The sequence below is a fragment of the Asterias amurensis genome, chromosome 8, assembly GCF_032118995.1.
Source record: "Asterias amurensis chromosome 8, ASM3211899v1".
NCBI lineage: Eukaryota > Metazoa > Echinodermata > Asteroidea > Forcipulatida > Asteriidae > Asterias > Asterias amurensis.
This window is the reverse complement of record NC_092655.1, coordinates 20,432,339-20,449,581: the sequence shown is the minus strand read 5'-3', so window position 1 is coordinate 20,449,581 and position 17,243 is coordinate 20,432,339. Positions and strand designations below refer to the sequence as shown.

The following is a 17,243-nucleotide window of genomic DNA, read 5'->3' as shown; positions in this document are numbered from 1 at the left end:
AAAAAACACAATGTCTACAGATTTACACTAAACTTACACCGTTTGAAGTTAATGATAGTAGAAAGCTTCCCTGAAAGTATTACTTGTTGAGGTGCTGTAGTTTTTGAGAAATGGGTAAAACTATGTTATAAAAACAATTTTCTTCTCAGTGATCATGAGACGGAAATTATTTTAGCATATAGCTGCCTAAAAAAGTATTTTCATGACATTGTTTTACTCATTTCTCAAAAACTACAGCACCTCAGCAACTAATAATTTAAAGTATGCTTTCTACTATCATTAACTTCAAACGGTGTAAGTGTAATGTAAATCTGTGGACATTGTGTTTTGTGTTAACAAACGTACCCAAAGCCTTTAATTCCATAAATATCCCTTGAAGTTGTGTGGTTTCTGTGTAATTTCATGACATAACAAGGTCCGCTATTTTGAAGAACCAAATTTCAGACTGATCCACAATTAATAGCAAACCCTACATGTATGCTCTGCTGGTTGGCAAACTTGTGTTTTTTTAAAATACAAAACACTGCATACAGTGCATTTTGTGCTTGAATAAATTATGAAAAGGATAAATTCAAACAGCAAAATTTTGAGAGATCGAAAGGCAATGTTCCCCTAAAGGGTTTTGAAACCTTGTGTGTTCTCACTTAGTTCTAGTCTCTTTTCATTTTGATTCAGGTCTTCTATTATGCAGTACGTATATTGTACCTCTCCAGTCATTTGAAGGCTGCACTCAAAAGGAAAAAGAATCCCAGTCCAGTAAAGAGCTAAAACTTTTGCAGTCTTGTGTGCTTTTCCCTCCAATTTGGAGCCCTGCAGGGCCCAATTTCATAGAGCTGCTTAGCGGCCGATTTTGTGCTTACTGTGCGATTTCCATTTTAAAGCACTGCTAACAATAAGCACACGAAAAGGCATGCTGACCTTCCTGTGCTTACCGCACAAAAACAAATGATGTCACAATGCAAATCCATGGTAAACGTGCAATATGGTCGCCCAATTTTTCGTCTAACCTGTGAAATAAGCTTGTACATTGTGTACCTTAGCAAGTTTTTCTGCTACAGTAAGCACGAAAAATTGCTTACCATTAAGCAGCGCTATGAAATTGGGCCCAGGTGGCTTCTAAAACTTTGCACAGAACTAAATGTGTGCACATGTGTGTACTGTGATAAACGCAACACATGATGTTACGAGGCAGGTTGGCTAAGTTGATTATCATCATTCAAAACCAGTGAGTGGCGTTGACAGTTCAGTATACAGTTAGTAGAGTTAACACACCAATTTGAGTGTTTTTCTTGCCAGCTGTATATTTACCAGCAAAACAAAAACAAATTTAAGCTGACCAGGATATTCGCCAATCTACTGCACAAATATACTCCGTTACTGGTATCTTGCTAATTTCTGCTTAGCGGGAATTTTTTTAACAATATTTTCTGCTTTAAGTACATGTAAGCAACATTTAAAATTGTGCCCTTATGTTTCAAAACCCTAAAGGTACTGACAAAATCTATATTCTGCAACAACTCCACTATATTAACGCACATGAATTAAAGGTCCATAAAAAGTGTTTGAAACCGTTTGTTATGAAATCGATGGTTAGAAAGATATTTTAAAAGTAGAATTAAGGGATCCACACAAACATGCCTCAAAATTGCGTGGTTGTCTCTTTACTTTGCGAACTAACACGGTCGATTATATTTTATGGAACTCCACAAAATGGCGTGCTCTGTTAGTTCACACTGTACACAGAAAACAATGCAATTTCGAGGCATGTTACATGTTATTGTGTGGAACAATATCATTCTACTTTTAAAACATCTTTTAAAATATTGTTTAATAGCAAACAGTTTCAAATGCTTTTCATAAACCAACTCGTCCGATCCAAGGCAACGTGGTCCTGTAAGTTCCACGTGAAAAAACCTCATACACTCTGTGTATTTCATATTCACTTGACCTTTACAGTGGAATCAAACACGTTACACCCATGGGACAAGAACACTGCAAGAACAGGAAGTTCACCAAATACTGTGAAGTCAAAAAAGATTCATTTTCAAAACAGAAGGGAGCTTGAGAAGAGTTTGAAACTAAAACCAACGAGTAATCGCTGTAACCTGATATCAGAACAGGGTGTATCCACCTACAAACTTATACACCAAGATAGTTTTACGGATCTATCCAGTATCGAATGAACATTTTCGCCCTTGTTTTTTCCCTTATTACATTATTGCAGGACATTCATGACCTAAACAAACGTTGGTGCACATATGTTTACAACAATCTTTTTGCAAATCTGTGTACAGTGGGTTTATTTTTCACTTTGCAAAGAACTGAATACATTGTTATTTTTGATTTGGGGTTGAACAAAGACAAAATTGTCATCATTCTTAATAAGACCACATAAAAAATAAAAATAAATTGTTGATCGTCCTTTTTTTTTGCGGATGGGGGAGGGAGGTTTTTTGTTTTGTTTTAAAGTTTTGTTGACATGCCAAATATGAAATCAAGAATAAAGAAATCATCACAATCACTATAAAACAGAGGGTTTGCAGGGTTTGTGTGCTTTTGGTGTTTTCAATAGTTTTGTCAAACAAATTTAACTCCTAGATGACATTTTCTGTAAACTTTTTTAAACAACTTAAGCACAGTGTAGCCCAAGTAAATATTTGAAGAATTGTTCTTGCCTTGCCAACATGAATAAAAACCTTCTTTAAACATCTTTTCAAACCTGTACATTTTGAAAAAAATATCATTGAAAAGGTTGTTTTTTATGATTAAAAAAAAAAAAAAAAAAAAATGGGGTCGGGGGGGGGGGGGTTTTGAACTTCAAAACCTGTGTCTCTTGTTAAAGTGCCTTCAAGACCTTAGTGTACTGTTAGATACTTGACCATTTTAATTTCTCATCTTGAACCAACCAGCATTCCATCCTTCATTTGTTCAATTTTTTTATAACAAGCGTCATTTGATGTCTATATTGAGATTTTTATATTATGTATCTGCCCCTAGCTAATGAGTGACATAACCTTCTTCTTTCAGTTTGTTTCCTTGCTGGCAGTCAACAACAAGTTCTTGTTTCCATCTAATTGTTTTTAAAAGTAGTCTATGCCAGAGAGCGCTATAATAAGGCTACACACGAGATTTTACTTGCAAGAACGAACACTTCTCGTGTGTCCTGGACGTGCGCAAGAAAGAACCTTTCAGCTCACTATATATTCATAACCACACGATTGATGAATACGTAACAAATACACGGAAGACCTTTTCGACTGCCTGCGCACTGACTGTAAGAGTCTCTGCCTGTAAGAATGTACCAATATTCAGGCATGCAACTGCCCCTTGAAAAAAAAAAGAGGAAAATTTTCAAAGGCACAACGCAAGTGTGATCGAGGCAGCCGAAATGCCACGGGACATGATACCCACAATGGTACCCTAGAAAATGTTGAGGTTTATTATGCTCTTAGGTGCATTGTTAGCAAGTACTAGTAGGCTTATTTTACATGATTGTAGTTGAACACTGTTTTCCACGTAAAACAAATTCAAAAAAGCGCGGAAGTGTTGCATGCCTGAATATTAGGGGGGGGGGGGGGTGATTCATGGACTCCACTCCAGTGTTGTTGACTCAAGTCGGTGACTTGGACTTGAATGAGAGTCGAGTCACCTATAGATTTCACTGACTTGCAACTTGACTTGACTTGCCAAAAAAGTGACTTGCGACTTGTCTTGACTTAAGCAAAGATGACTTGCGACCTGACTTTACTTGAGAAAAACCGACTTGGTTACATCACTGATGGGTTCTCAGATCTTCTTCTAAAAAATCCACCCAAAAGTTGACAGATGTTCAAAACAAACATGAATTGAGCACAAAGTATTGAGGGCTGACCTAGTGTAGGCTTGTTATACCTTTTAGGCTATTTTTCCAAGGTCAATAAAAATCGTACAGCAAACTTACAGACACTGGATACTATTGGTAATTGTCAAAGACCAGTCTTCACTCAAAAAAAGAATATCATTCCAGTCAAAAGTTCAAGATTAACAAATAAACGGAGTAGGTTTCATTAGGCTTTGCCCAGACCCACGGCAGGAAGAAACCATTCCAAGAAAAGGCTTTCTTTAATAATTACCTCAGGCCTGACATTAATTCTTGTCAGAGCAAAGGCAGTTTTTCCTTGAAGTGTAAAGGGCAAGGGCACCCCAATGAGGGATGTTTTAATGTCTAATCCAGAAAGGGGCACCAATGCAGTGTGACCAGGGCCAATTTTAATAAAGCATTAAAACTTGCAAAGCACAGTAGAAATAATGTATGTTACCAGCAAAAATACTATATATACAGTTAGTTTACATTGATATGCTTACAAACAGACAAAAGATATTCGCTAAGCAGAATTGTCTGCTTTTAAAACAGCTTTATAAAATTGGGCCCAGCGGAATGGATGGAGAATTTTAAGTATCAGTCAGCAGACTTGAACTTTTGACAGTTGCAAGTACATGTACATGTGCAGTCATGTAACCCCCCCCCCCTAAGATTTTAACCAGAATTTGTTAAGTGTGTCCAAATTTGCTGCAAATTTTAAAACAGTGTGTCCAAAAGACACCCAGACAGCCCCAGACACAGGCCTGGAATTACACGCAGGCTACAAAGGCCATGGCCTCCATTGCCCCTGGTCTTGGCCTCGGTGCCCCTTCAAAAGTTTCCCATTAATTTTCCAACAGGGAAGTGCCCTTTGCAAAATGAAAATCTTTCAAAGTTGAAACTCCAGACCTGACACTATGTACAGTAACCCCCAAGTTCAGCGTAGTGTTCACTTTCATTCAATCAGAAAGCTTGCCTGAAAGTTTTACGGAGGAAATTAAGTCTGCACATCGCAGACCCTCAAACCCAGAGCTTGTTTGAGGTTATAGTGCGTTGAGGCCACTTGTCCACCGAGATGACCTCACTCTGACCTTAAAGGTTTCCTCAGCGTCAAAGGATGATGTGAATTAAAACCTCGGGGTGGTCAGGGCTTTCTCTTTATTGTTGATCTCTGTACTTAATTTTCTCAATAGCTCTTGCTGGGTCAACTGATGGCGTCTTCATGAAGGGTCAAATACAGGGTTATTTACAGTGGCAGTATTTCCTCATTTAAAGACGCTGGACACTGTTGGTAATTGTCAAAGACCAGTCTTCTCAAGTGTATCTCAACATAAAACAACAAACCTGTGAAAATTTGAGATCAATTGGTCATTGAAGTTGCAAGATAATAATGAAAGAAAAAACACCCTTGTCACAAGAAGTTGTGTGCGTTTAGATGGTTGATTTCGAGACCTCAAGTTCTAAATCTGAGGTCTCTAAATCAAATTCGTGGAAATTTACATCTTTCTCGAAAACTATGTCACTTCAGAGGGAGCCGTTTCTCACATTGTTTTATACCATCAACCTCTCCCCATTACTCATCACCAAGTAAGGTTTTATGCTAATAATTATTTTGAGTAATTACCAATAGTGTCCAATGCCTTTAAAGGAACATGGACACCTTTGGTAATTTGTCACAGACCCAGTATTCTCACTTGGTGCATAAAACAACAAACCTGTGAAAATTTGGGCTAAATTGGTCATCGAATTTGCAAGAGAATAATTAAAGAAAAAACACACTTGTTGCATGTACGCGTGTGCTTTCAGATGCATACTGTAGTAAAAGGCTTCAGCTGAATTTTTTTATTATTTGAGTGAGAAATTACCTCTTTCTTAAAAACTGAGTTACTTCAACGGGGGCCGTTTCTATCAACAGCTCTCCATTGCTAATATCAACCAAGTAAGTTTCTATGCTAACAAATATGCATTTGAGTAACTACCAATAGTGCCCAGAGCTTTTAAGGGAAAGTTAATACCTATTGTACTGGAATGTTTCAAGGGGCAAAAAGGCAAAGACCAAGGGGTGACATTTATGTAGGTGGTTTTCTACAGTTCTCTCCATGAAGTATCAGACCTGGACCTTCTTTAAAGCCATTGGACCCTTTCGGTAAACAGTATTGTCAAAGGCCCACACTTCGTGTATCTCAACTTATATATAAAATAACAAACCTGTGGAAATCTAGGCTCAATCAGACATCGGAGTCAAGAGAAAATAACGGGAAAACTTACTCCTGTTTTCGCGCGTTTCGCCGTGTCATGACATGTGTTTATAACAAATCCGTAATTCTCGTTAACGAGAATTTATATTGTTTTACCGTTTTCTGAAAAAGTAAAGCATTTCATGGACTAATATTTCAAGAGAAGTCTTTCACCATTACCTTCTGTAAACCCTGTAAATTATTTGTAAATCTGTGAATTTTTTTTTTTTTTTGTACCGAAAGGGTTTAATGGCTTTAACCTTTGGATAAAAAGGGTGAATTTTTACATGTTTGGTTTCTTGTGTGGTCACGTTTTCAATCCAGACTTTCATTTTTAAATGTCTTATACAGGGTGGCAATTTTCAGGAAACCAGGTACATAGTACAAGCAATGTCCAAGAAGAAAGGGTGTTCACATTTAAATGTTAACATAATTTTCTTGAGTCAGACATCATAAGACAAATTACTCCAGTTCCTAACAGTACAGTATACCTAAGTATTCCTTTTGCATGCAGTGCAGTTGGTTTTCCTAAGTTGTTTTCCTACTAACACAAAAGTGGAGGCTTAGGGACCGGATATGGCAAACACCAAACACTCTGGACATGACGTCATTGGCTTGCTCAAGACGTCATACGCTGCTTCAAGACCTTGATGCTCAAGGGCGATATATCTTTAGAGGCGTTTCTTTTTTAAAAAAACTAACTAGATCCTATGTTCAATATGTTTATGAGCTAACAAGACAATCCTTTGAAATGAACTTCAAAAGTTGGGCCGTCTGAACCACCAAGCCTTGAACCTGAGTGACCTGTCATACCTAGCATACAGTCAGCAGTTAATTTTTGACTAGCTTGCTTGCCAGGCTACCAATGTAGATGATCAAGCAATGCTACATGTACTATGTAGCTAGCTCTCTCCACTCTTGTCTAGTGTTTTTATAGATACAGCAGGCTTGTGGCAAACAAAAGAAATCAAGCTCTTAAGTTTGTGTATTTAGGCCTAATCTCCACACAATTAAATCCTATGTTTTAGCACATTTTATAATGCACTTATTGCAAGTCACAAGGCTGTGTCTAAATTGGTGGCTACCTACAGCTGGATCGCTGGTCATTATGCTATGAAGTTTAGACCATGGAGGTAGAAATAGCTACCTCCATGTTAATACCATGTGAACTTTGTTTACAATGAGTGTGACCTTATACATGTACATTCTTTGGGTATTCTAGCAGGCAAGATACCTACACTGGTCATATGGGAAAGTTGACATTTTGTGTCATAATTTCCACATAAATCCAAGAGTTACGATCAAGTAAAAGCTGGACAAGTTTTTGAGATGTGCCTCCTTACATCATATCAAAAGTTGATAAGAATTAGACAGTGCAATCTCCTAAAATATAAGATTTTATGTTTTCTTCCATTGGGCTGTGTACAAATCGTGCCTGCAGAAAGTCCAGCCTCTGTGCTTCTTTTGTAAACATGTGATGTCACAGGTCACCAACACCTAGTCTAGCAACACCCTTTAAAACACCAAGCATGGGCAATGCATGAACACAACTATAAAAGTGATCTACCGGTAATCTTCCGTTGCTGTTTTTTTTTATAAATGGTATGTACTTACATCATCTAGAGGACTTCATCTCAAAATACGAACAAAAACCACCATCCGAAAACAATGCAGTCAAGTTCTTCTTAAAATATTCAACTGTTACACACATCCTCCACAAGAAATAAAATTCTATTAGAACCAGAGCTGTGTCTGACACCCCATGCCTCCAGCCCCGGGGCCGCTTTGGGTTTCACTCCTCACACTAGGGGGTCATTTAACAAGCCTTGTCATTGGACCAAAGACTATGCGATTTAGTTTCGAAGCCTGCATTTGATTGGACGTTGCTTTAGTGTACACACAATGATGCTTTGCTAGTGATGTTAATATTTATATAATCATGGAGGTAGAATGATATAATCAGCCCCCTATGGCCTCGAATTGGCGCACAGCTGGCCTGATTGATCAAGCAGCAGTTATTTTGGGTGTTTTTCGGGTGGCTGTATGGTTTTGTTTACCAAACACTATTATTTTTATGCACTTTCTTGTATCCGTGCGGCACCTACATGCACTCTATAGCTCCATGGTGCAATACACAGAAAAGAAGGTAAACTCTGGCCACACTCTCGCATATTATTTACCAACAAATGCCTGGAGTTGCATGTAGGCCATGGAGACCATCCATGGCCTCTGTTGATCTGGTCTTGATCTTGGTTCCCCTTCAAAAGTACCCCAACAAATGTTGAGACTTCAAAGATGAAACTCCGCCAGACTCCCCTCCCCACATAGCAGGGGAGGTAGAGCATTGACCAACATTGGAGACCTTCACACTCAATGTCCACACTCACACTGACTTTGTTTTGTAGCATTTTGGTTCAATGTAACCAGGTACTCCGGCCTGGGTTTTTTCTTTTGTTGGAAAAGGCATTCACCAACACCAACATTAGCATGAATGAGACCAAATTTGGTAAGCTGATCAGAAAATCTCTGTGAGTTTTGATTTTTTTGAAAGGGGCAAAGGAACTAATGGAACAACTTTTCAATGATTCACAAACTTCTTAGAAACCAATATTATGCTTAAACCCTGCACTTTGATTAAATTCCCATATTTGGGCAAAAGGTCTTGCACTTCTAGAAATGCATCATGCACAGACCCTATGTACACATGTGTATCTAGTAAAAGTGTGATGACACAAAGCGCAAACTCACAAGGCCTACTATTACTACAGGTACATGTTGGTATGGCTGTGCATGCATGCATGCATACATGTGTACCTGTCTGAATAAAGTGCTTGCCAGGGGTCCCTGACTGCCATGGCCCCAGCTGACCTGGTTCAGACCTGGGGCCAATTTCATAGCGCTGCTAAGCACAGAAATTTGCTTAGCATGAAATTTTGGCCTCGATAAAAAACAGAATTACCAACCAAGTTTGTTTTGAGGATAAACAAACAACAGCTGAATACAAGTAACGAGCAATACATGTATGCAACAATCGGAAATATGGTTGGTAATCATGTTTTTATCCAGGAAGAAATTCATTCTAAGCAAATTTGTGTGCTTAGCAGCACTATGAAATTGGGCCCTGGAACTACACTGTTGCCCTGGTCTTGGCTTCCCCTTCAATAGTTTCCAACAGACTTTCCTATAGAGGTGCCCTACGATGTAAACAGAAAATGGCCTTGCCCTTACAAAAAACGAAATTCCACCGGGCCGACTGGTTTTCCTTTCTTTTCTCTCTGAGTGCCATGTAAAACATGTCCAAGTGATGCTACTTTTTTGATTTGTCCTATCATCAGGCATGACATTTGGTCCTTGGGAAAAAGTATGACAATTTGTATTGAGCGCGAAGAGGCGACCTACATACACTGAGTATACTCAGTCTTGTACGATGACTAGAGCAAGCTAGTCGAACATTGAGTTGAGACCAATTAAAGTCATTGGACACTTTTGGTAAACAGTATTGTCCAAAGGTCCACACTTCGTGTAGCACAACTTATTCAAAAATAACAAACCCGTAAAAAATTTTAAGCTCAATCGGTCATTGGAGTCGGGAGAAAATAAAGTGCAAACCCACCCTTGTTTCCACACGTTTCGCTGTGTCATGACATGAGTTTACTACAAATCCGTAATTCTCGATGTCGAGAATTGATAATTGTTTTAATGTTTTCTCAAAAAGTAAAGCATTTCATGGACTAATATTTCAAGAGAAGTCTCTTACCATTACCTTCTGTACACCCTGTAAGTCATTTGTAAATCTGTGAACTTTATTTTTTTTTTCTGTTCCGAAAGTGTATATGGCTTTAAGAACTTACTCTGTGGTAGTGCAGTTAATAACGATCCTACATGTACATAAACCAATTCTCAACTCTAATGCTCAAATTGACACAATTTTGTACTTGGTAAATTGCATGTGGAGAAGACATTAGTATCCTCAGTAGCCAAGCATGGGGGTTAATGGTTGCGAGATTAAAGGGATGCTGCAGTGAATTCAAACAAAACAGTTAATTTTGCTGTCATTTATTTCTGATAATGTATTAAACATCAATAAAATGTGTTTTGCTTTTCCCCGACAAATCTCACTTGCGTAATTAGCGAATAAGTCATGCCCCCCCTTTTGTGGATTGTTACCGCCTCCCCAACCATCGACGTCACGTCGGGAATTCAAACATATCGTCGGCAAAAAGAGTCTGGTCCACACGCGCCTGGTCCCTAACTACACGCGCCTAGGTACCAGGCCACACAGTGCACACGTCTCTATATATGCACACAGCCAGGGGCCCGACGGCCAGGTTACCGACATGTCACGTTTATGCAAATGAAGGCTCCCTTTTAGGAGCGGGGTTCCCCTAATCTCTTGAAAACCATTTTTAAAATACTTGCGCATTTAATAAAAAATATAAAAAAATATTTGTTTAAATTATTTTAAAAAAACACTGCAGCCACCCTTTAAAATAATGGGCGGACTTGAGACCTGTCTACTAGTACTACTAGGCTACATGTAGTATACATATGTAGGCTATGTATGCTCCATGGTCTACATGATGTACCTGTATAGGCAGGCACAGATTTATTAATTGTGTATTTGTAAAACCCCAAAAGTGGTCTGGCAAAAAATCTGTTATTGTCACCATCACAGTGGTGCAGAATTATCACAGATTTGCATAGTATTTATATGGTATTTACTGGGTTCTTTTACATGCATTACACAACACATGGGACCAACGGCTTTACGCCCCATCCAAGGGACGAAGCAATGGTTAAGTGCCTTGCTTAAAGACACAAGTGTCACGGCTGGGGATTTGAACCCACACTCTGCTGATCAGAAACACCAGAGTTTGAATTCGGTGCTATTAACCGCTCGGCCACGACACTTCCTTCTTTTAATTCTTGTAAAGAGCAAGGCGAACTCTTTCAACATGCAAGTAGGAGGGCGCCCTCATGAGGGGAATGACAACTGAAATAAATATTATTTCAGGGGGCATGGGGCAAGTCTTGCCTCCGTTGTAGCCTGAACATCTGACATCACACTTCAAGGCTCGTGAAAAATGCCAGCTACTGGCCTTGTTGCCTGCTTGCCAGATGTCAGTTGTTGATTGAGTCATGTGACTTGGACTTGATTCATGTGACGTTTGGACTTGAGTCAGACTCATGTGTTCCTGCTTTAGTAAGCACAACCTTTTTACTGGCAATTATTCGATAGCGCCCTCTTTTGTCTCAATTTCCTCAGGCCATGTCTAAAGGCAGTGGACACTATTGGTAATTACTCAAAATATATATTAGCACGAAACCTTACTTGGTAACAAGTAATGGGGAGAGGTTGGTGGTATAAAACATTGAGAGAAACGGCTCCCTCTGAAGTGCCATAGTTTTCGAGAAAGAAGTAATTTTCCACGAATTTGATTTCGAGACCTCAGATTTAGAACTTGAGGCGTCGAAATCAACCATCTAAATGCACACAACTTCGTGTGACAAGGGTGTTTTTTTCTTTCATTATTATCTCGCAAGTTCGATGACCGATTGAGCTCAAATTTTCACAGGTTTGTTATTTTATGCATATGTTGAGATACACCAACTGTGAAGGCTAGTCTTTGACAATTACCAATAGTGTCCACTGCCTTTAACCACTCCTCACAATGTTTCGCACATTCTAAAGGGAAGGTAACTGTTAATGTTTGGTTAATCGCTCTTTAAATTATTGGTAACAAAAACTTTCATGGTTAGAACCCTACAACAAAATTTATTTAAAGGAACACGTTGCCTTGGATCGGACGAGTTGGTCAAAACAAAAGCGTTTGTAACCGTTTTTTATATAATGCATATGGTTGGGAAGATGTTTTAAAAGTAGAATACAATGATCCACACAAGTTTGCCTCCAAATTGCGTGGTTTTCCTTCTACTGTGCGAACTAACACGGTCGGCCATTTATGGGAGTCAAAATTTTGACCCCCATAAATGGCCGACGTGTTAGTCGACGAGGTAAAAGGAAAACCACGCAATTTTGAGGCATGTTTGTGTGGATCATTTTATTCTACTTTTACAACATCTTTCTACCCATATGCATTTTATAAAAAACGGTTACAAACGCTTTTCAAAGACCAACTCGACCGATCCAAGGCAATGTGTTCCTTTAACTTCAAAGTAAATGTGGTTTAAATAAAAAGATATTGATGGACTTTTATAATGAAATGCATTCAAACTGTGTTCACATCACAGTCACACTTGGCAATCCCGAGAAAGGGCTAACCTGCTAAATGCTAATAAACTATCAATGTTCATTGTGACAATGGTGAATGGACTGAGTTGCTTACAAAAGAGAATGAAACTTTTGGTCAGAAGCGTACAGCTGTTTCTGTTTCTTGCAGGGTCGTTGCCTTGCGATTTCGGCTCGGGCCTTTATCACACGGCTGCCGACCCTGCCGGCTTTAAACGTACGTTGAACTCGTCGCTACCCTTTTATTCCCTTATTCAACATCAAAGTAATGTGGTTTCATAAACAAATACTGTTTTACTTTTAATGACAGTGTAAAATGTATTCCAACTCTGTTCACAGTCACACCATGGAGGAAAGATTATGGATGGTCACAGAGGTCGTTCACACGCCGTACTAAAGTTGGTCTAAGTCCACTTAGACCGGTTCGGGTTCAACTTTTGTGCGTGTGAACGCAAATAAAGTTAGACCGGATCGGGTTTAAACCCCAAAACTTAAACCGTCCAGCGAGGCGGTCTAAGTCTAAACCGGTTCGGGTTTATCTTTTAACACTGCGTGTGGACAGAATGACATCCGGTTTTAACTCACAACGGACGACCCATTGTGTGGTTCAATGCACACGCCCGGAACCCGGAGTGCTTGTACAATGTATACGGTTTCTGTTGCCTCTGATGCTGAAAAGCACCGAGTATTTATATTACTTTCTTGCCGCTTACCGAGTTGGCGAAACCCTCTCGATCAGTGTATGCAGTTAAACACAGGCCCACGCCCATGATTTATTAAATTCTAAAACAAAATTATATTTTCCAAGCTTTTTTTGTTGAGTTAGGCAGTTTCAGTCAAATTTAATGCAGGTGATTTTTTCTCTGACAAGATGTAGTCTGTTAAGGTGTATTCTTAGAAGTAAAAATCAATTTAAAATTTTGAAATCGGATGTTTGGTTGCAGAGATATACCGTTTTTAATGAGCGTGGATCGTGAAAAAAACGTACCCGTGTTCAAGTTCAATTCTTATGTTTTTCTTCATATCGGCCACGGCCAAGTTTAATGCACAGGCTATGGCAATAGAGGGCGCACACTAGGCGAGCGCCCTCTATCTCTTACAAACTGTGCTTTGAGGCGCTAGTATGATTTTTTATGAACGGCAAAAAGTGATATTTTGTGAATCAAACTGAGGAGCGGCATCGTGGGGAAAATTGTTAACTATAAAAATTAAATATGTGTTAAGTTTTGCAGGTGTTTGTGTGAATATTCTTTATTAATTATGTCAACAAATAGCATTATTGAATTAACCAGAATGGAATAAAATTAAAGAGTTTATGACTGGTGTTTCCTTTAATTTAAGATCAGTTGATCCTTTGATTTAAAATTGTAGCATTAACACAGTAAAACATTAGAACAATCTTTAAAAAACTTGAGGATGAAGGCATTTGTATACATCGATTATTTTTGTTATATTTACAAAGACAATTTCTAAAAACCAATGGCTATAATTATACTATCATTTTTTTTGTTCAACTTTCGTTTCAATTAGTATAGGCCTTTAAAAGTATATAACAATACTAGTTTCTTTTGACTCAAGATGAGCAGTCTGTTATTATCAATTCAGAACGTAGAAATTATCAAAGAAACAAGATCGGGCAGCTTTCCAGCTTTCTATTATTAGAGCCCCGGCCTATCAAACTTTTGTAACACACGCCCTCTTGTGGTGGCACATCACGGAAACACGAAGATGTACGAGTACGACGTACATGTACAATCGTGCGTATTTAGGACAACTTTGCAAGAAATGGTCTAACAAAACCTTTCTGCGGGAGAAGAAAACATAATCAAATTACACCAAATTTTCACAAGTTAAACTTAAAAGTATGGGAATTAGCACTGACAAAGTCGCATTCAATTTTGATGATTGTCTCTGGAAGAAATCTTGATTCAAAAAATGGAAAACGCCGACAAAAATAGGTTTTTATGGTAAAAGCTATGCGACTAGCTGTACGATGTGCGGAATTTTATCGGCTACACGATGATGTAATCGTTATCTCATTTTGTGTAAACATGTGCTCCCGCATCGCAAAAAACCGTCTTCGGGCTTCTTCGGCGCTTTCCGAAGATTTCCGAAATCCGTTGTCCACGGGGTTCAAAGTTGACGTCATGCACAAACGAATGGGCGCTGCACGCCAGGCCAAGCTTCTGTTTTTTGTCGTTGCTCTCTTTTTTTTACAATATCTCCGAAACTATTCATCCGATTTCGAATATTTTTGAAATGTAAGCACGGGGAGAGAATGCTCCTGCCTGCTGTCAAGACTCATAGTTGTGAGTTGTACAAAATGTGAGTTATGATTTAATATATTTCGTTCTTTTTTTTCGGGGCTGTGTGTGTGTGTGTTTTGGTACACGTAAAATCAACTTGATGAAACTGCCTAGTTGAGTGTCCTACAATAAATTGAAACTGTTTTCCATGCGTATACTACGAGCGCAGCGAAGAAGCATATTTGTAATGCTTCTCACATGTACAGCGCTGCTATCCCATAGTGATCACTCTCTGATATCCCATAGTTACCATCACCGATCCCGTGGATGTGCCTTTCTATTGCCGTCACCGTTACTAGCGTGCTGTACTTTCAATCTAGGAGAATGAACTACAGTGGGCGCGAGGCTGTGTGTAGGGGAAATTCCCTACGCCAGCAATATCACCACGTTGTTGGGAAGTTGGGAAAATACTGCAAATTACATGTCGTAACTTGCACGTGTGTAGTTGTGTTTATGAACGAATCGGAATAAAAATCGCGGCACCAGCTTTTGAGAGATCGCAACTTCCAATCGATTGAAGTACAAACTAATAGTATTTATTAAATTGGAAACAGTGGTATAAAACAAAACACAAAAATGAAACGTATTCTGTTTCATGGAATATGGACAATATTTTGGTGAGTTTTCTCGGCGGTTTGTATCAGTATTTTGTTTGTTTAAAAAAATAATTTCGAGTCGTGTTCATGTTTGTTTTAAGTGCCCATATCCTCCCAACGGTAAAACTGTTACCGCGTTCGATTGAGCCATTTGTATCCAATAATTATGCCCTGTCTGATCATCCAGGGCATGGGGATCTCGGCATACTCGGTGCGTGAATCTGATGAATAAAACCGGATGTTAGAGCAACGGGGTCGCGTCTACTTTGACCTCTTAAAACCGAAGATAAACCGGATCGGGTTTAACTCTGTGCTGTCTGAACGCAATGGGTTTTTATTTTTACGACCACCCCCCGCTGCTCGTAAAAGTTAGACCGGTTCGGGTCTAAGTTAGTACGCTGTCTGAACATACCCACACTTGGCAATCCTGAGAAAAGGCTAATCTGCTCATTATCAACATCATGACAATGGTGATGATGATGATGGGACTGAGTTGCTGACCACAAGACCTTTCAATATGATGGGCTCAATGCTCAACCTGTGGTTGGATCTAAAACCACAATGGTCTAATATGGACAAAGAGCAGCATTTGATCCATTGTGTGGATTGGACAGTGGGATAGTGTACCCTCACCCCCTCCTTTAGGCTACATGTAAGTTAACAATAAATACCAGGAGGATGAGGGGGATGAGGGCCCTTTTTTCTTTTTTTCTTTTTTCCTTCAAAGGTGGCTGCTGAGCATTTTAATTTAAACTGGCCACCAGTTCTTCAGTTTAAAGCCACCAGCCACTTTATGTAAATTCTTAAAAGATTAGCAAGTTTAATGATGTAAACATATTTTTTTTTTTAAAGGGTAAAATTTAAAATAAAATAAAAAATAAAAAAAGGATGCTGCCTCCAAAAAGGATGAGGGAGGGGATGATCAACTGGTTTTATTTTTTATTTGGCCTTATTGTGTCTTGATGGAGTTCTGTGAATCTCAGGAATTCTTTAGAGGATTTTGGGGGATGGCTGCGGTTACTTCAGTTACAAGAGGGAACGAGATGAGCAGCTATCCTTGGCGTTTACATCCTGACTGAAGGACTATGCCAAGTACCGAAGTAGAAGTAGTACAAGTAGAAGTGCACAAGTGTGCAATACCAATAGTATCCATGTGAACATTTGATGGTGTGGGGGAAACACCCTCTGCCACATAGACAATGAGTTTATGATGACAATGTTATGTAACATTCCGACTTGGCACTGGCAGTCTGTAGAAAAGGCCATCAACAAACCACCACCAGTGATGATGATGGGGGCTGAGTGACCACAGAGAATGGACTCTTTCTCTGATTGATAGGCCAGCTGCCCAGCCCTGTGGTTAGCTGTAAAACCACAATTGCTCTATTATGGTTTATTAACAAAGAGTAGCCTTTAGATAAATCATTACAGATGGTGCTCAACAGAAAAGACCAACAAACTTTGTTTTAAAAATGTTTAGGATTGACAGTGACATAGGTAGTGTACAGTACAGGCCTAAGCCCTAAGTGGTAGGCCTACTGGTTACTTTCTTTGTCACATACCACATCACATTTACTTAGCTTAGTAAACAAAATTCTGTCAATACCTTTTTATTTTACATACGGTGTGTAACTGCAGTTTTATATTGCCCTGTGATGTACGGTGGTGGGTAGAATGCCAGCAGTATAACCACTGCCACCCTGCACTTACGACGCCCTCCACAGTATCTCAACTCATGGAGGTAGAACTCAACTCAACAATGCAATGCAAATATGAAATTTTGCTATAGTATTATGATTATTTTGTTCATATTTTCACCTTATAATTATAATAAAGCTGAAACTTGGATTATAAATTCCCCGTCCCCATTGTCAGTAATTATGCCTTTGATTTAAAAAAAATTATGTCACCCAAGAATAAATTAATAATTCAGAACCCAGCAGCATTCTTGGAATCAATTCCGGACACTGAACGGCCACAATAATCCAGCATAGTTTAACCCTTTTAGGCCTA

At 39.0% G+C, this 17,243-nt stretch overlaps 1 protein-coding gene across 2 annotated transcripts in view; it reads right to left on the bottom strand.

Moving 5' to 3' along the window:
* Positions 1–17,243, bottom strand: part of LOC139940543 (rhotekin-like) — a 54,171-nt gene that overhangs the window by 36,496 nt on the left and 432 nt on the right. The gene's annotated exons all lie outside the window — the stretch shown is intronic.